The sequence below is a fragment of the Spermophilus citellus genome (assembly GCF_964194105.1).
Source record: "Spermophilus citellus genome assembly, chromosome: 5".
Taxonomy (NCBI): domain Eukaryota; kingdom Metazoa; phylum Chordata; class Mammalia; order Rodentia; family Sciuridae; genus Spermophilus; species Spermophilus citellus.
In genome coordinates this window covers 64,512,493-64,532,498 of record NC_138186.1, presented here as the reverse complement: position 1 = coordinate 64,532,498, position 20,006 = coordinate 64,512,493, and the positions used below count along the sequence as shown (strand labels likewise).

At 34.5% G+C, this 20,006-nt stretch overlaps 1 pseudogene across 1 annotated transcript; it reads right to left on the bottom strand.

Moving 5' to 3' along the window:
• Positions 1 to 880: 880 nt before the first annotated feature.
• Positions 881 to 2,908, bottom strand: LOC308649417 (heat shock protein HSP 90-beta-like; annotated as a pseudogene). The gene has a single exon. The product of its transcript is annotated as a heat shock protein HSP 90-beta-like (transcript).
• Between the last annotated feature and the right edge of the window lie 17,098 nt (positions 2,909 to 20,006).

The following is a 20,006-nucleotide window of genomic DNA, read 5'->3' as shown; positions in this document are numbered from 1 at the left end:
CAGCTCTGATTTTAATTATTTCCTATTTTCTACTGCTGTTGGTATTGACTAATCTTCTTTCTATAGGGCTTTGAGATATAATATTAGGTTATTTATTCAGCAATTTTCTATTCTTTTAATTAATGAGCTTAGTACAACAAACTTTACTCTTAGAACTGCCATCATAGTGTCCCAGAGATTTTGATATGTTGTGTCACTATTCTTATTTACCTCTAAATATTTTTAATTTCATTCCTGATTTCTTCTGCTATCCATTTGTCAACCAATAGCATGTTAGTCTCTCATGTTAGAGTAGCTTCTATATTTTTTTTATTGTTGACTTCTAAATTCATTCTATTCTTGATCTAATAGAATGCAAGGTATTATCTCTATTTTTTTTTATATTGCTGACAGGTGCTTTGTGGTCTGAGATATAGTCTATTTTAGAGAAGAATCCGTGGGCTGCTAAGAAAATGTATTTAATCATTAATGAATTAAATACTATATATTTGTCTGTTAAATCTAAATTATTGATTTTATTATTTATTTCACTAGGGGTGTTGTTTAGTATTTTTGTATAAAACTTCATCTTCTTTACTGTGCATACTTTAATTTTGGAGCAAAATAAAACAAAAAGACAATACATTATTCAACCCTGCTGCCAAACTAGGAAGAGGCTGGGGGCTTGAGGCCCATGATTCCTGCCTTAAGATGCCAAGGACAGAAAAAAACCACTAGAACATCAGTCAGCAGAGGAGCCAGTTGGGAAAGGGCCATACAAGGCCACTGTAGGAGCCATGGGGACACTATACAGAGGGCAGATTTCTCAGTGGCGACTCCCAATCTCCTTCTTTTATGTGAGATTCATCCTCATCACTCTCAAAAGGGAACAGGAATAGCATCACTGGATTCCTCCACTGTCTTCATCAATGCTTAGGCCTAGTTTTATAGTGTAGTAAATTCAATTGAAGAGGGTCTGGGGATTCTCAAGGGAGAAGCCAGAAGAGAGCAGCACAGTTTCAAATAGCAGCACCACCAGGTCCTTTATAGCCTTGTCATTTTTGTCTGCCTCTGCCTTTTGCCTCAGTATCTCCACTATGGGGTGATCAGGGTTGACCTCCAGGTGCTTTTTGGCCATTATATAGCCCACTGTGAAGTTGTCTTGAAGTGCCTGAGCCTTCATGATCTGCTCCATGTTGGCTGTCCAGCCATAGTTGCTGGTAAAAATGCAGCAGGGTGAAGATAAAAGCCTATTGGCTTTTTATCCAAGATTTCTTTCATATGCTTGAAAATATTCTCAAATTTTACCTTGCTCTCCTTCATTTTCTTTTTTTCCTCCCCTTCCTCAGGTAGCTCCAGGCCTTCCTTGGTCACAGAAACCAGGCTCTTCCCATTAAACTCCTTGAATTGCTGTACACAGTACTCATCAATAGGCTTAGTCATATATACTACCTCAAAGCCCCACTTCTGAACACACTCCACAAAAGCAGAGTTGGCCACCTGTTCTTTGTTTTCATTAGTAATGTAATAGATGGTCTTCTGTGTCTCTTTCATGTGAGAGACATACTCTGACAGATAAGTCATCTCATCTCCAGACTGAGAGGTGTGACAGTGCAGCAGCTTGAAAGGTGTCACTGATTAGCAGAATCTTTGTGGATTACAAGCTTAAGATTTTTAGAGAATGCCTCATAGAATTTTTTTTTGTAGTTCTTCTCATCTTCTGCCCACTCGGAGAACAGCAAAAGGCACTTCTTCACAATGATTTTTTGTGGATGACTTTCAAAATTTTGCTCTGTTGGAGCATTTCTCAGGAGATATTCAGGGGCAGATCCTCAGAGTCAACAAACACAAATAAAGGTGAGATACTCTGGTATCAGCTCATTGTAGCTCTCCATGATGAACACATGATGGACATAGAGCTTAATATTGTTCTTCTTGTTGTTCTCAAAGAGGACAAAGGGAGCCCACAGCGGAATGAATAGCAATGCCGTGAATTCTAACTGACCTTCTACAGAGAGGTACTTAATGACTAGGTGGTCTTCCAAGTCATTTGTGAGGCTCTCATAGAATTTTCCTTATTCTTCTTGAGTGATGTCATCATGGTTTCTGGTCAAAACAGGCTTGGTCTTGTGCAAGTCCTCACGATCAATATATTTCTCCTTAATCTTTTTTGTTTTCTTTTTCTTATCCTTACCAGTGTCATCCTCTTCATCTGAGCCCACATCTTCAATCTCGGGTTTCTTCTCACCATCCTCATCTTTCTCTTTATTCTCACCTTTTTCTTCCTCTTCCTCATCATCATTGATTTCCTTCTCTTGCTCCTTCTCCAAATAAAGGGTGATTGGAGAGCCTATGAAGTATAAGGGCTTGTTCACCACTTCTTTGACCCACCTCTCCTCTGAATACTCTGGCTGGTCTTTTTTTGAGGTGGAGAATGACTTTAACACCCTGTACAAAGGTCTCACCACGATCAGCCCTTACAGTGAAGGATCCCCCAGCAGAAGACTCCCAGGCATATTGTTTGTGATCATAACTACTTTTTTTCTGCCACCAAATAGGCAGAATAAAATCCAACACCAAATTGCTTCCATAAATGCTCTAGTACCAGGCTTGGCAATTGTTCCCAAATTGTTTCTGAGATCAGCTTTGGTCATGCCAATGCCTGTGTCCACCAAAGTCAGGGTCCTTTCCTAAGGGTTGGCGATGATGTCAAATTTTAGCTCTTCACCATGGTTCAACTTGAAAGGGTCTGTCAGGCTCTTACAGTGAATCTTGTCCAAGGCATCTGAAGCATTAGGGATCAATTCCTGAAGGAAAATTTTCTTGACAGAATAGAAGGCATTGATGATAAGAGACATGAGTTGGGCAATTTCTGCCTGAAAGGCAAAGGTCTCCACCTCTCTTCTCTATGGTGCACTTCTTCAAGCATCTTATAGAAAAACGACTGTATTACAGAATAGGGTGAGCCTGAACAGTGTGTACCTTGCTTGCCACACCTAGGCTGTGCAGGTGGTGACTCAAGATACTTTGTTTAATTTTTGTTTGGAGGATCTATCCAGTGGTGAGAAAGATGTGTTAAAGTCACTCAGAACTATTGTATTATAGACTATCTGATTCTTGAAATTGAGAAGGGTTTGTTTGATGTACAAAGATGCTCCAATTGTTTGGGGCATACATATTTTGTTGATGTATAATTCGTTTATGCAGTGTGAAATGTCCTTCTTTGTCCCTTCTGATTAACTTTGACTTGAAGTTCACTTTATCTGATATGAGGGTAGAAACCCCTGTTTGTTTAAAAAATCCATGTGAGTAATATGCTTGTTTTCCCCCATCCATTTACCTTCAGTCTGTGGATGTCTTTGCCTAATGAGATGAGTCTCTTGGAGACATTATATTGTTATGTCTAATTCAATCTGCCAGCCTGAGTCTTTTGATTGATGAGTTTAGGCCATTTACATTCAAAGTTATATTGAGATATGATTTTTATTCCCAGTTATTTTGGTTTATTTCTATTTTTTAATTTGAATTAGTTTCTCCTTTGTTTAATTACATTTAGTGTAGTGCTTCCCTTTGTGGGTTTTCATTTTCATTTTTCATTTGTTCTTCATGAAATATTTGCTAAGAATGCTCTGTAGTGCAAGCTTTGTAGTTGTGAATTCTTTTAACTTTTGTTTATCATGGAAGGTTTCTATTTCATCTTAAAATCTGAAGATTAATTTTGCTGGGTATAGTATTCTGGGTTGGCATCTGGCAAATGGAGTTTTTACTGAAAGTCATATCTCAGTTGGCCAGTAGACCTGGGAAATTTTTCTGTGGTTACTTTTTCAGTTTTTGAAATGACAATAGAAATAAATATATGCAGCGACTGGCAATCACCAGACTGACTCTCTAATTAGTAAAGATTCTTGTGGTAAGAAAGATCACTTGAGAGCTTCTAGAATTTTCCATTAGTACCCCGAAAATAACTCAAAGTCCATTTCTGATCCCTGAGGGAGTCAGAGAGATTAGTGACACTCTCAAAATCTCAAAAGAGGCATGCAAATTGCATGCATGCAAAAGGCTTTTATTCACTCATTTAAATTGACAATTTAGTCTGTAGGAAAGATAGATTGATGTTATAGGACAATAGAATATAATAAGTCTTAAGAGAGAATAACTCTAATTGCAGCTGCTATTCCAAATGTGACATATTTAATGAGGTAAGTGAATATAGCTAATGGTGTCTATGTGCTTTTATGTGGTGATTTTTTTTCTCTGAGTTAATAAGCAGGGTTATTTTTTTTCTCCTTTTGTTATTGCAGTTTGCTTTCTTCTCCACACTTCAAGGTTATAGCAACTATCCAACCCTGAAAACTGTACAGTGGAGGAATGTAATTATTTCATAATTGCATTGAGGATCATGTTCAACAATTAGATTAATGACATCATGTTAATAGTTCCCTGGTGAGAAGAACATAGCAAAATGCACTGATGAAAACACATATATTAAACTGAATAAACTCCATGCAGATATGTAGGTGTGCTGGGTATGGCCACTTTTTGATTAGGTTTAAGAGTTGAAAATCCTCCTCTATAAAATCAGATGGTAAAAATAAATTAGCTATTATAGACCAAAAGCCAAAATCAAAGATATTATATAATCCAAGGATATAAGACAATGTATATAATAAGAATAATATATTTTATTGAAAAAAATAAATAATAATAATATGATTAAATAAATTTGTATTATAATACAGATATAAAAATGAAGAGTATTATTTTATTCTATTTAATTTTGGGGGGATATTTTGTTTATTCAATGTTCAGTCATAGTGGCCCCCATGGTAAAAATTGATTGCAAACTATCTGTTTATGCTGTAGTGTACTAAGATTTTAATGTATTTCATCTTTAAAAATGTCTTTCACATGAATATTTACTGCCAAATCATTATATGAATCCACAAGCATATAATTTTAATTATGCATACTCAATGCTTGGATGGCATTTATATATTTTTTAAATTTATTCTTTTGACATCTGGACAAGAATTTTGTTGCAGTTTCATCATTTGTAAATGAAGGTTAGGTGGAAGATCCAAATTTGCAGGGTAAAGTGAATTTTTAAATCCACATACTTTCTTTACAACTGCATTGAGGTTCTCAAAATGTTGCTGAGACTATAGTTTAATCTCATGAATCATACTCACTACAACTTTGTATGGAATTAAGACATCACATTTTGCTTTAAAATTTGGAAGCTAAAAATTTGGAAGTGCAAAAAGTCATCAACATTATATGTGATTTCACCACATTTTATTATCATTGAAAACACTTTGTAATAATATTTTTTTACATGTCTTGTTTCACCTTGAAAAATTTCACTCTTGTACCGAACAAAAAAAAAAAAAAAGCCATAAAGTTGCTGCATAACAAGCATGTTAGGAAATTCAGCTTCTATTTCTAACAAAAGTTCATGGGATTGATAATGGCTCAGTTTACTAAGGTGATGAAGTTCACTGGTAACACTACTGGTTCAGTAACACAGTACTAATTTAAATGGTTTCTGAAAATTGCTTGCTTGATAACTAAGAACTTTAAACAACATGAATTTCTACAAACTTTTAAGGTCTGTTCCACAAAACCCTTTTTTATTCCAAACATGTTTTTACCATCATAAAGTTTATCTTTGCAGATTTCACTTTATGTTATACTTAGTATTTACTCAACTTCTTTTAAAAATATTCTTACTCATTATCCTATTCAGTTTATTCACTGAGGCTAATTTTTAAGTACACATTAAATAACTAATAGTCCACCTCTCAGTTTAACAAGAGTCAGGGGAAAATATTCTAAAACATCTTTCTTTTTAAAAATAGAGTATTTGATTTTTCTCCTCATATCCTCAAGTATTTGAACAATTGGTTTTGTAGAAAGGCTAAAGAAATTTGTTTTCTCATGACCTATTTCTTCTATAGCAATCAATCTTTCAACAAATGTATAAACTGGCAATATCAACATATAAGCATAGATATTGCATCATTGAATAAGGAGCACAATTCTTTGTGATTTAATTCAACAACAATATATACAATTGACCGTTTCTTAATACTACAATGTCCATTTTTCCCTTGATGGATATGCATCAGTAATAAAAAATAAAATTTTAAAATGGAAATATGTTATTTAAAGTTATACCTAGGTTATTGGATTTATGCATTGAACTGAGCAGTAAACAGTAATGAGAGTACCACACACGGCCTCTTGTTGCATGCACTCAACTGGCCTTTATCGTTCAAAGGAATCTCTTGTCAATATATAAATTAATAAGCATTGCTGTGTCTCAATAAACTTTGTTTATGGACATTGAAATTTGAATAGTATATAATTTCATTTTTATTCTTTATTAAGAATGCAAAGTTGTACCCTAAATACATCCAGTATTCAAGTTACATTGGAAACCCACAGCCTGGTCACTAGTTAGTTTAAAAGAATCCCAGAATATCTGACCACATCTTAAAGTATATTGGGGACAATTGAGTTAATTTTTTAAAAAATAAATTGAGGTTATAAAGTGTTACATGACTCATACAAATCCTAGATAGTGCTAGACAGCAGAGCTAGAAACTTTGAATTTAAATTCCCAATGTAATACATTTCCCTTTCCATAGCAAGTATATATATCTATATGTAATCTATATCTATATACACACACATATATATATGCATACATATATATAAGCATATAGTTTTATTTTCTTATTTTATAATATTTTTAATTTTTGGTAAAATATATCATAAACAATACAAACATAATGGATAGATTAAACAGTATTTGAAGTATTACATTGTCTTATCATTTACCTGATTTTTTTAACCCCATGTGTAATGCTTTTGATATTTCACATTTTTGGGGGGTGGTATGTACACTATAATTACCTTTTCTTTCAAAAATACATTACCTTTCTTAGGTTAAAAAGTTGCCATTAGTTTCTTAGTTTTCTAAACGATTCTCTGGATTCTCTGTTACTGCACTCTCAGTCTCCTAGTCTACAGCTGAGGCTTTAGCAATTCTACTCTGCCACTTTCTATGCCTGTGCCTGTGCCTGTGCCTGTGCCTGGGTCAACCTACAGGAGCACAGATAAAAAGGAAAACAGCATGGAGGTTTTTGACTTCTCCCATCCCCATCCTCTTGGGCTTACACTCTTATCCTTGGAAAGACTCCTCTTCCTCCCATCTTGGTGAGGGAGTGGTGTTGCCAATGTTGCTCTTGTTTACAACAGTGCTGTGAGATTTCATGGGGCTCAGGGCCCAAGAGAACAGAAAAAAAATAAACACTCTTGGGGGAACTTCCTTCTACTTTCTATTAGCATTGGGAAACTCCTATCTCATTTCTCAAGGTAGAATTTGAGGGTTCCTGGAAACCTCTGTTTGGTTCTTGGTGCCCTACTTCCACGTTTGGGCTAGCTTGGGTGAAGCTGGATGCTATTTGGGGACAAAATGGAGAAGCTCTCCCTTAGTTTGGTGATATATTGAATACTGGCCTTCTTTTCCAATACACTGCTTTCACTATTATTTTTTAATTAGTGATTTATAGTTATGAATAATAGTTGGGTTCATTTTGAGATTACATATGCATGAAATTTAATTTACTTCACTTCAATTACCAATGCCACCCTGTAGGTCTCCTCTCCTCCCTCATCCTATTCCCCTTCCTCTACTTATGCTCTTTCTTTCACTCATTTATTTATTTTATACATACATTGTTTTGCATATACACATACATGAACATAGCATGATTTTGTCAAATTCACTATGCATTACTTCCCCTTTCCTGTCCTTCTTTCTCTCTAAATCTTGTCTTCTATTCCACCCGACTTGTCTTCCCTTTGTCTTTATGATATTCAAACCCCCCCCCTCCTCCTCCTCCTCCTCCTCCTCCTCCTCCTTCTTCTTCTTCCTCCTTCTCCTTCTCCCTCCTTCTCCTTCTCCTTCTCCTTCTCCTTCTCCTTCTCCTTCTCCTTCTCCTTCTCCTTCTCCTTCTCCTTCTCCTTCTCCTTCTCCTTCTTCTTCTTCTTCTTCTTTTCTCTTCTTCTCCTTCTCCTTCTCCTTCTCCTTCTCCTTCTTCTTTCTCTTACACTGCTCTAACTTCCACATATGAGAGAAAACATTGGATCTTTGTCTTTCTGACTCTGGCTTATTTCACTTAGCATGATGCTCTCTATTTCCCTCTATTTATGAGAAAATGCCATAATTTCCTTCTTCTTTATGACAGACTACAATCAAATTGTATATATATACTGCATTTTCTTAATTCATTCATCTATTGACAGGCTCCTAGTCTGGTTTCATAACTTGACTACTGTGAATTATGCTGCTATAAATATTGATGTGGCTATATCATTATAGCATGCTGATTTTTGTGTGTATTTTAAAGTAAATACTGAGGAGAGAAATAACTGCATCATATTGTAGTTAAATTCCTAGTTTTTTGAGGAATCCCTATACTGCTTTCCTGAGTGGTTGTACTAATCTGTATTCACATCAACAATGTGTGAGTGCACCTCTTCCCCACATCCACACCAGCATTTATTATTATTTGTATTCTTGATAATTGCCTTTTTGACTAAAGTGAAATGATATCTTAGTGTAGTCTTGATTTGCATTTCCCTGATTACTAGAGATGTTGAGCATCTTTCCATACGTTTGTTGGCCTTTTGTACTTCTCTTGAGAAAAGTTTGGTTGGTTCTTTTGCCCATTTATTGAGTGGGTTATTTGCTTTTTAATTTTTATTTTTTGGAGTTAAGTTTTTTTAGTTCTTTTTTATTTTCTGAATATTAATACCTGTCAGAGGAGTAGTTGGTGAAGATTTTCTCCCATGCTGTAGGTTCTCTCTCTCTCTTTTTTAAAAGGTTTCTTTTAAAATTATTTTTAGGTGTAGATGGACACAACACAATGCCTTTATTTTTATGTAGTGCTGAGGATCGAATCCAGGTCCTGCCCATGCTAGGCAAGCGCTCTACCTTCAGCCACAATCGCAGCCCTGTATGTTCTCTCTTTAAGATCTTAATCTTTTTCTTTTTAGTTTGATGTAATTCCATTTACTGATTATTGATTTTATTTCTTGAGCTTTAGGAGTCTTGCTAAGGAAATCAGTGCCTGCGCCAATATATTGGAGTTTTGATTCTATATTTTCTTCTAGAAGTTGCAAAGTTTTCTATTCTAATTTCGTAGTCTAGTCTTTGATACATTTTGATTTAACTATGGCCCAACACCATTTTTTAAAAAGGCTATCTTTTCTCCAACACATATTTTTAGCATCTTTGTCAAGTATCAGATGACTATGTCTATGTGGCTTTGTCCCTTTGTATTCTATTCCATTAATCATGTCTACGTCAATGCTGTTTTTGTTACCAAAACTCTGTTGTATAATTTAGGATCAGGTATTGGATTGCTTCCAGCATCACTCTTGATCAGGGTTGCTTTAGCTATTTCGCATCTTTCATTCTTTTAAATGAATTTTATGACAGTTTTTTTCTAGTGTTTTTTTATTTTAATGGGAGTTGCATTAATCTGTGGATCACTTTTGTTGATATTACCATTTAGGCAATATTAATTCTGCTTATCCAAGAATATGAGAGGGTTCTCTATCTTTTAATATTTTCATTTTCTCTCTTTAGTATTCTAGAGGCCTCCTTAGTTAGATGTATTCGAAGTATTTATTATTTTCTGAGGTTATTGTGAATAAATTGTTTTCTTTTCCTTTTCAGCAGATTCATTATAGTCATAGAGAAACTATTGATTTTTGTATGTTGATCATGTATTCTGCTACTTTGCTGAATTTGTTTATCAGCCCTACAAGGACTCTGGTGGAGTACTAGGTCTTCTAGATATAGGATTATGTCATTAGCAAATGGAGACAATTTTACTTCTTCTTTTCCATTTATATCTTTTTAATTTTCTTCTCTCGCATTATTGCTCTGGATAGAGTTCAAATAACTATATTGAATAAAAACGGTGAGAGAAGATGTCTTTGTCTTGTTCCTGATTTTGTAGAAAGTTCTTTCAGTTTTTAGTTGTTCAATGATATTTGCTTTGTGTTTGTCATATATGGATTTTCTGATATTGAGATAAATTCCTTCTGTCTCTAATTTCTCCAGAGTTTTTAATATGAATGTTATTGGAGGCTTTTTTTTGCATCATATGATTCTTGTCATTAATACTCTTTATGTTCTGAATTACATTTATTGATTTACACATGTTGAATAAACCTTGCATCCCTGGAATGAAATATGCTTGATTGTGATATACTATCTTTCAGATGTGTTTTTTGGGTGTGGTTTGCTAATATTTTATTAAGGATATTTGCATCTGTGTTCATCAGTGATATTGGTCTGTAGATTTCATTTCTCATTGTGTCTGGTTTTGAAATCAGAATTAGACTGACCTCATAAAATATATTTGGGAGTATTCCCTCCCTTTCAGTTTCATATAATAATTTGAGAAATACTGTTGTTAGCTCTTCTTTGGAGGTCTGGTAGAACTCAACTGAAACTCCATCTTGTCCTGTGTTTTTCTTTGTTGAAAAACTTTTAACTGCTGTTTCAATTGTATTACTTGGTCTGTTTAGGTTTTCTATACCTTCCAGATTTAATCTGGGCAGGACATATATGTCTAAAAATATGTCAGTGTCTTTATATTTTCCAGTTTACTGAAGTATAAAATTTCAAAATGATTATTAATGATCCTCTGGATTTTAGAAATGCCTGTGATGGGGCTGGGGATGTGGCTCAGGCGGTAGCGCGCTCGCCTGGCATGCATGCGGCCCGGGTTCGATCCTCAGCAACACATACCAACAAAGATGTTGTGTCCGCCGAGAACTAAGAAATAAATATTAAAAAAATTCTCTCTCTCTCTCTCTCTCTCTCTCTCTCTCTCTCTCTCTCTCTCCTCTCTCACTCTCTCTTAAAAAAAAAAGAAAGAAATGCCTGTGATGATATCTCCTTTTTCATCTCTAATTTTGTTTCTTTGAATCTTCTCTTTCTTTTAGTTAGTTTGACTAAATGTTTCTTAATATTATTTATCTTTACAAAGAACCAACAATTTGTGCTATTTACTCCTTCTATTTTTTAAATCTGAATTTTATTAATTTTGGCTGTGATATTATTTACTGTCTTCTACTGATTTTGACATTAGTTTGTTCTTTCTTTTCTAAGGCTTAATAGTGGATCACTAGATTATTTACTTTGAAACTTTCTTTTTTTAAAAAAATGAGGCACTCCATGCTTTAAACTTTAAGCTTCAGACTGTACCTGAGATTTTGGAATATTATATTTCTGTTTTCATTTGTTTCTAATAATTTATTGATTTCTTTTATCATTTCTTTCCTGATCCATTCTTTATTTAAAAGACTATTGCTCAATCTCTATTTTTAAGTGATTTCTACTATTTTTCTTGCTGTTGATTTCTAGTTTTATTATATTATTATCTAATAGGATGCATGGGATTATATCATTATTTTTGTATTTACTAAGACTTACATTGTGGTATATTTTAGAAAAGGATTTATGAGCTCTTGAGAAGTAAGTAAATTTAGTTGTTTGGGGTGTGTGTGTGTGAAATATTCTGTAGATGTCTATTATATATTAATTTATAGTATTTTTAAGATGTAAATATCTTTATTAATTTTATGTTTGAATGTCCCATATGTTGGTCATGGAGGTATGTTGAAATCAATAAGTATTATTGCATTGGGTTCTACCTTTCATGAAGTATTTTTTTTGTGTGTGTGTATGTGTGTGTGTGTGTGTGTGTGTGTAATTAGGCACACTGACATTTGGAACATACATATCTACTATCATTATATCTTTTTATATCTTCTTGTTGGATTGTTCTTTTTTTCCCCAGGATATAGTTTTTATTAATATTTTTTTTTGGTCTATTTTTTCTTGAGATACATTTTGTCAACTATGTGAATAGTTACTCCTGCTTGTTTTCAGACTCCTTTTGCAAGGGATTTTTTTTATAATTTATCTAAAGCCTGTGAGTGTCTTCACCACTGATATGAGTCTTGTGCAAACAGTATGTAGTTGGACATTGTTTTTTGATCCATTTTTCTAATTTATGTCTTTTAATTGGGGTATTGAGATCATTTACATTCAGCATTATTATGTACATGTCATTGTTATTTCCTGCCATATTAAAAATAGAATCAACTTTTTTTCCTAATACCTTTATTTTATTTATTTATTTTTATGTGGTGCTGAGAATCGAACCTAGTGCCTCACACATGCTAAGCAAGTGTTCACCACAGAGCTACAACCCCAGCTCCTGCTATTTTGTTTTGTTTGCTGAATATTCAATTCTGTTTTGATTTTCACTTAGTTAGTTGCTTTTCTACTAGACTTCGTCTATTTGAAAGTTTTGGGGTTTGTTTTTGAGTTTTTCTGTATGCAATATTTTTTTAAAAAAATGGTACCAGAGATTGAACCTAGGGGTACTTAACTACTGAATCATACCCCTAGCCATTTTTAAAAATATATATCTTAAAAAATTTTGAGATGGTCTTGCTAAGTTGCTTAAGGTGTTACAAAATTGCTGAGGCTGGCCTAAACTTGTAATCCTCCTTCCTCAGCCTCTAGAGCTGCTGGATTACATACAAGTACCATCGTTCTGTGCTGTGCATGGCATATTTTAAGTATTTTTTTAATCACTAGCTTAATGGTCATAAATTATTTTAGTTTATCTTATAATGGAACATTTTTATTTCCTTATTTATTCTGAAGTACATTTTTCTAGATAACAGCAATATTGTCTGGAATTTTTTTTTTTCTTTTAGAGCTTGGAATATTCCTTTCCAGGCCTTCCTTGATGTTAGTGCCTGAGTTAAGAATTCAGAGTGAGCATTATGGTTTTGCCTCTAAATGTAACTTGACATTTCTCTCTTGCAGCATTTTGTCCTTATTTCCTATGTTAGGCATTTTGATTATAATATGTCTTATGTTCTTTTTTGAATTTTGTCTCTTTGGAGTTCTATATGCATCTTGTATGTGGGTGTCTATCTCTTCCCTAAGGTATGGAAAACTTTTTACTATTATCTCAAGGTAGAGATGTTTAATGCCTATATCACCATGTTCTTCTCTATCTGAATGATTCTCAGATTTGATCTATCTTTCTCTCCCAGAGTTCTTGTATATTATGATAATTTTTAAATTATTTTCCTTTTATTGCACACTGAATATTCAAGTCTTCAAGACCTGAAGTTCTACTTTCTACTTAAACTAAGCTGTTGGTGATGCTTTCAGGTAAATTTTTAATATCATTAATTTTGTCTTTTATTAACAGGTGTTTTGATTTGTTTCTTATTTTCTATTGATTCTTTTAGTTACACATGACAATAGAATAACATAATTATACAAGCATGAAATATATCTTGTTCTAATTTAGATGCCATTGTTGCTCATTCCCTTTTCCTTTCCCCACTTCTGCTCCCTTCCATCTATTATCTTTCTGTCATTTACCCATAGGGTTTTTTTTTAAATTAATTTCTTGTGGAGGTGCACAATGGTGAGGTTCACTATGGTATATTGTGTCTTTTCAATGTCTCTATTTCTTTATTGAAATAGTCTTCCATATCCTGTATTTGCTCCTTAACCTGTTCCTTAGATCTTCTTTCAGTTCATAGAACATTTTAATAATGAAGTTTTTATCATCCTTCTCTAAAATTTCATGCTATTCCACATTTGTGTGTTCCTGTGTTCCTTTGGTGGGGGATTTTGAATTTTAGGGGGAGATTTTTTTTTGCACATTTCTTCATATTTTCAGAGGCCTTTGACTTGCACATCAGTTGAGATGGATTTTTCTTCCTTATTTGCATGTGTGTCCTGGTATATGCAGTTATAGTTTTTGCTTTATGTAATTCTCTCTTTTTATTGGATAAGCAAATATCTAGGAGGAAGACCTGAGGTGCCATTCTTCTTGTTCCTACTTGTGGTCTGTTTTTTCAGGGTTTTTTGTTTGTTTGTTTGTTTTTTTCATTTTTGTTTTTTTTTTTAAACTGGGGATTGAACCAGCAGTACTTAACCACTGAGATACATCCACAGCCTTTTTTATTTATTTTTTATTTCAGACAGGGTTTTGCTAAGTTGCTCAAGGCCTCACTAAGTTGCTGAGGCTAGCTTTGAACTTGTGCTCTTCCTGCCTCAGCTTCCCAAACTGCTGGGATTACAGTCATGCACTTCCACACCCAGTTTTATTGTTGGTTTTGTGCTTTTTGTCTTTCTTATTCTGTATTTTGAAGTATTGTCATGGTTTAAGTTGGACTAGTTCATGTGTGGAGTGAGGTTTGTTGTTACTTGACTGAGTTGTGAGTATTGCTCAGCAGCAGGATCTCTTCTCTATAAACTCAAAGTGGCTCAGTCACTTTCTAGCCTCTTAGAGAAAGAAGGCAGGGAGACAGGAATAACAACAATGTTAGCAACTGATGTAGCACCAGAAAATAAATGTCTGGTGTCTACTTTTAACATCTATAACATTTCAACACTCCCCAACCTACCCACCTTATACCTTCCCTGGATGGGAAACAGAGCTACTACAAGCAGATTTGGCTCCTGGCCACAATGACTGGAAGCTTGCTGAGAAGTTTTGATCAAACTTTTAAAAATAAACTTTGCCATTGTTTTAAAGTGATGTAGATGCTGTTTGAATGAACTACTGTAGAATTTTAATATCTATTCATGTTATTTTAATGAGTTAATGACTCAGCTACTCTATCTCTAATATTTCTCCTTTTATTTTTATCCCTCTGAAATATATTTTTAGATATTTCTAAATATTTAAGAAAAAGAAAAATCAAACAGACATCATTTCAGGTATCCATCTGATACACAGATAAACTCAGAGTCGCGTGCATGCTAGGCAACTATTCTACAGTTGAGCTACACCCCAGCCCCTCCTTTCATATTTAAAGCCCTTCTCAAAATAAATTTAAAAGTAAAAATTTCTATATGAATAGCTTCTTTCTTCTGTACCCTTTGTCTTCACATACTCTCCTTATTCATTTCCAGAAAATTCTCTCTTCTCTTACAAAACATTAAAATAAAAATTATAGGAATGATGTGTTCCTTCTAGTTTTAAATCTATGATAATTAAACTTCAAGAGAAAATTCACTCTAAAAATCAGCTTTTGACTGTGGCATAATACAAAAGAAATAGCTTCCAGATTTTAACTTTTTGCATGGATTCACTGAAGGAATTTAGGTGGAAAACATGGTTATTTTATACTCTCTCATGACTAGGGGTTACCAGCACATTTCAGTTTCCTAATAAAAGGCAGAGATGACCAGTGTGATTTATAAGAACATTATTTTAAGAATAGTGAAATGAGTAAGGCACCATTCTGGGGAAAAATTAAGTCCCAGTAGTGGACTCCCTGTGGCAAAATTTCTTTCAAAACTTATAAGCCTATTAACTCTTCCATAAGAGGAGTCAATTGGACAGGGTATTAAGAATATCTAAAGGGCCTGAAGGTGCAAGTTCTGAATAAGATGTAATTTTTGGGCTCTAAATTAGGTTTAACAAAGCCCACAGGGTAATTGAGTATTTTCTGAACACTGCAAAATTAACGTTGGGGCTTGAAAAATATGTGGGTAAAGATTAGGCTCCTTTTGGTGCAGAACATGATTCCAAAAGCAGTAAGAAGCTAGAGAGATATTGAAATTTAGGTGTGTTACAGACCAGAGGGCAGTTTAGAGAAACTGCAGTAACTCTTCCAGCTTGCATTCTCTTTGTTTAGCACTTGGGATCCCTTGGTTCATGTGGCCTCCTAAGTAATATGCATGATTCTAATGAATGCCTCTTCTCCCTATCCTTGGAGATGAATTGGCTATTGGCCAGCAATCCTTCTGTATGAGTTGAGATATTTACCAGGGTAAGAATATGATGTAGATATGGAGCAAAGGAAACGTCCTTGATAAAAATAGCAATGACTACTTAGCCTCTATGGAACGCATCACATGGTCACCATGGACACAATTCTGTCTGAAACGGGGAGTTTGCCAGATTTAGACTGGAATAGCTCTTGTTCTGCATTTTACAATGAAGCCTGAGAGCTTCCAAGAATCTGGCTTCCAATGGTTAAGAGGATAGTGGTTCATGGATTTGCTTGGATTCACTTAAGATGTGTAATAAACATGCACTGAGTCAGGGAAGGTGGAAATGCTCTCTAGGGCTCCTCATTAGTCAAACTAGAGATTTAAACAATGTAAAAATCATAGGCACATCCTATGACTCAATACATGCATTTTATTTTCATATAAATAAACAATTCCAGACTTGCCTCCCACGTGCTTCTACTGAAACAAGTCATTTAGAGAATGTTTTCTTGCTGTCTTCTAGCAGATAGGCAGTCTTCAAATTGTTTCCACTATTGCTGTTTCTGAAGTCCACATAGCACTGAGGCTGGTGGCATTCTACCTTCTGGTGTTTCCAATGATGGTTAAAAGGTTGCTAAAGTACTTCTGTGACAAGAAATTCATAAAATGGTGTCTGGTGTCTTCTCAGCACCAATATTCAAGTATGGGAATGAGAACAGGTATTAACTGACATTGACTGTTGAAAAATGCTTCCTATTTACTTTTCTCATATATACTCCCTATCCAGAAGTTTATTAGCAGGGATTGTATACCCAAATGCATTATTGCTCTTATTTATTTATTTTAAATGTATTTTTATTTGTTCTAACTAATTATACATGACAGTAGAATGCATTTTGACACATAACATGTAAATGGAGTATAATTTCTCATTCTTATGGTTGTAGATGATATAGGATCACACTGGTCATGTACTCATATATGCACATAGGGCAATAATGTCTGGTTCATTCTACTATCATTCCTACCCCTTTTTCCCCTCCCCTCCCTTTACTCTCTTCTGTCTACTCCAAAATAGCTCTGCCGGCCGCCCTCACACACACATTGTGAATTAGCATCTGCATATCAGAGAAAACTTTTGGCCTATCGTTCTTTGGGATTGGCTTATTTTGCTTACCATAATATTCTCCGATTTCATCCATTTATGGCAAATGCCATAATTTCATTCTTCTTTAAGTTTGAGTAGTATTCCATTGTGTATATATGCCATATTTTCTTTATCCATTCATCTGTTGAAGGTCATCTAGCTTGGTTCCATACTTTAGCTATATGAATTGAGCTGCTACAAACATTCATCTGGCTGTGTCACTATAGTATGCTGATTTTAAATCCTTTGGGTATAAACCTAGGAGTGGGAAGTCTGAGTCAAATTGCGGTTCCATTCCCAGTTTTCTCAGGAGTCTCTGTACTGCTTTCATAGTAGTTGCACCAATTTGCAGTCTCACAAGTAATGTATGAGTGTACCTTTCCCCCCACCTCCTTGCCAACATTTATTGTTGCCTGTATTCTTGATGATTGCCATTCTGACTATAGTGAAATGAAGTGTAGTTTTGATTTGCATTTCTCTAATTGCCAGAGATGTTGAACATTTTTTCATATATTTGTTGATCAGTTGTATCTCTTCTTCTCTGAAGTGTCTGTTCAGTTCCATTTATTGGTTGGGTTATTTGTTTTTTTAGTGTTGAGTCTCTCCAGCAACCCATGCTGACAAGATGAACTGGGTTCAAAAGAGCTGGCTTCAACATTAAGCTAAGAAAACCATGAAGAAATCACACAACACATGGAAATGAGTTTTTCAGATCCAGGGTGGGACTGCTCTGTGACCTCAGGGTCCTCTTCCACACTGGAAAGCAAGAGAGTGAGTGCACCCAGAATCCCTTTATTTATAGGGAAAATAAGACAAAGGATTTTCGATAGAATATTCTTCACCAAATAAGGCAAGGAATAAGGTTTCAAGGGTGGTTGCCCAATCCCACCGGGTAATGCTCAAGTCTAGAGCTGAAGCAAATATTTTTGCCTAATGAAGATGAAGGCCACTTGCTTCCCACAGCACATGCCCTGCCAAGCCAGACGGACACATCCTTTACTCAAGACTGAGAGGGGATGCTTTGCTCATGGGCAGGTGGCCTCCCACAGTTAACTTTTTTGAGTTCTTTATATATCTTGGAGATTAATGCTCTATCTGAGGTGCATGCAGTAAAGTATTTTTTTCCCATTCTGTTTACATTTTTGATTGTTTCCTTTTCTGTGAAGAGGCTTTCTAGTTTGATTCCATCCCATTAATTGATTCTTGATTTTGTTTCTTGTGCTTTAGGAATCTTGTTAAGGAATTCAGTTCCGAAGCTGACATGAAGTCCATGGGGGCCTACATTTTGTCCTATTAGGTGCAGAGTCTCTGTTCTAGTGCCTAAGTATTTGATCCACTTTGAATATCAGAAAAAGGGGTTTAATTTCATTTTGCTACATATGGATTTCTAGTTTTCCCAGCACAATTTGTTGAAGGGGCTATATTTTCTCCATTTTACGTTTTTTGCATCTTTGTCTAGTATGAGATAACTGTATTTATGTGGATTTGGCTCTGTGTCTTCTATTTTGTAGCATTGGTGTATGTGTTATATTTGATGCCAGTACTATGCCATTTTTGTTTCTATAGCTCTGTAGTATTATTTAAGGTCAGATAATGTGATGCCTCCTGCTTCACTTTTTTTTTTTTTTTTTTGCTAAGGATTGCTTTGGCTGTTCTGGATATTTTAAAGGGTATTTTTCTAAATGAATTTCATGACTTTTTTCTATGAAAAATGTCATTGGTATTTTAATTGGAATTACACTAAGTTTGTATAGTGCTTTGGACAGTCTGGCCATTTTGACCATGTTAATTCTGCCTATACAAAAGCATGGGGAATTGTTCTATTTTCTAAGGTCTTCTTCAATTTTCTTCTCTAGGACTCTGCAGTTTTCATTATAGAGGTATTTCACCTCTTTAGATTTATTACCAAGTTTTTTTTAGGCTATTGTGAATGGAATAGTTTTCCTAATTTCTCTTTCAGTGGATTCATCACTGATGTATAAGAATCTATTTAATTTATGAGTGATATTTTTGTATCCTACTACTTTGCTGAATTCATTTGTGAGTTCTAGACATTTCCTGGAGGAATTTTTTTTTGGGGGGGTTCTAAATATAGAATCGTGTTGTTGGTAAATAGGGATAGTTTGAGTTTTCCTATTTATATCCCTTTAATTTCTTTCTTCTAATTGCTCTGGCTAGAGTTTCCAGAACTATGTTGAATAGAAGTGGTGAAAGAGGGCATACTTGTCTTGTTCCAGGTTTTAGAGGGAATGCTTTCAATTTTTCTCCATTTAGGATGATGTTAGCATTGGGTTTAGAAATGTTAAGGTATATACCATCCCTTGTTTTTCTAGTGTTTTAAACATGAAGGTATACTGTATTTTTTCAAATCCCTTTTATGCATCTATTGAGATAATCATATGATTCTTGTCTTTAAGTCTATTGATATGATGGATTTTTTTAAAATTTTGCATGTTGAATCAACCTTGCATCCTTCAGATTAACCCCACTTAATCCTACTGCACTATTTTTTAAATATGTTTTTGTATGTGATTTGCTAGCATTTTATTGAGAATTTTTGCTTCAATGTTCATGAGGGACATTTATCTGAAGTTTTCTTTCCTTGATATGTCTTTGTCTCATTTTGGTATTGGGGTGATACTAGCTTCATCAAATGAGTTTGGTTAGGTTCCTGCATGTCTATTTCATGAAATAATTTGAGGAGTATTGGTGTTAATTCTTCATTGAAGGTCTTATAGAACTTGGCTGAGAATCCATCTGATTCTGGGCTTTTCTTAGTTGGTAGGCTTTTAATGGTGTCTTCTATTTCATAGCTTGAAATTTATCTGTTTAAATTTGTATATCCTCCTGATTCAGTTTGAATAAGTCATATGTCTCTAGAAATTTGATAATGTCTTCAGCATTTTCTATTTTACTGGAGTATAAGTTTCCAAAATAGTTTCTGATTATCTTCTGTATTCAATACTGTCTGTTGTGATATTTCCTTTTTCATCATAAATTTTAGTAATTTGAGTTTTCTCTCTTTTC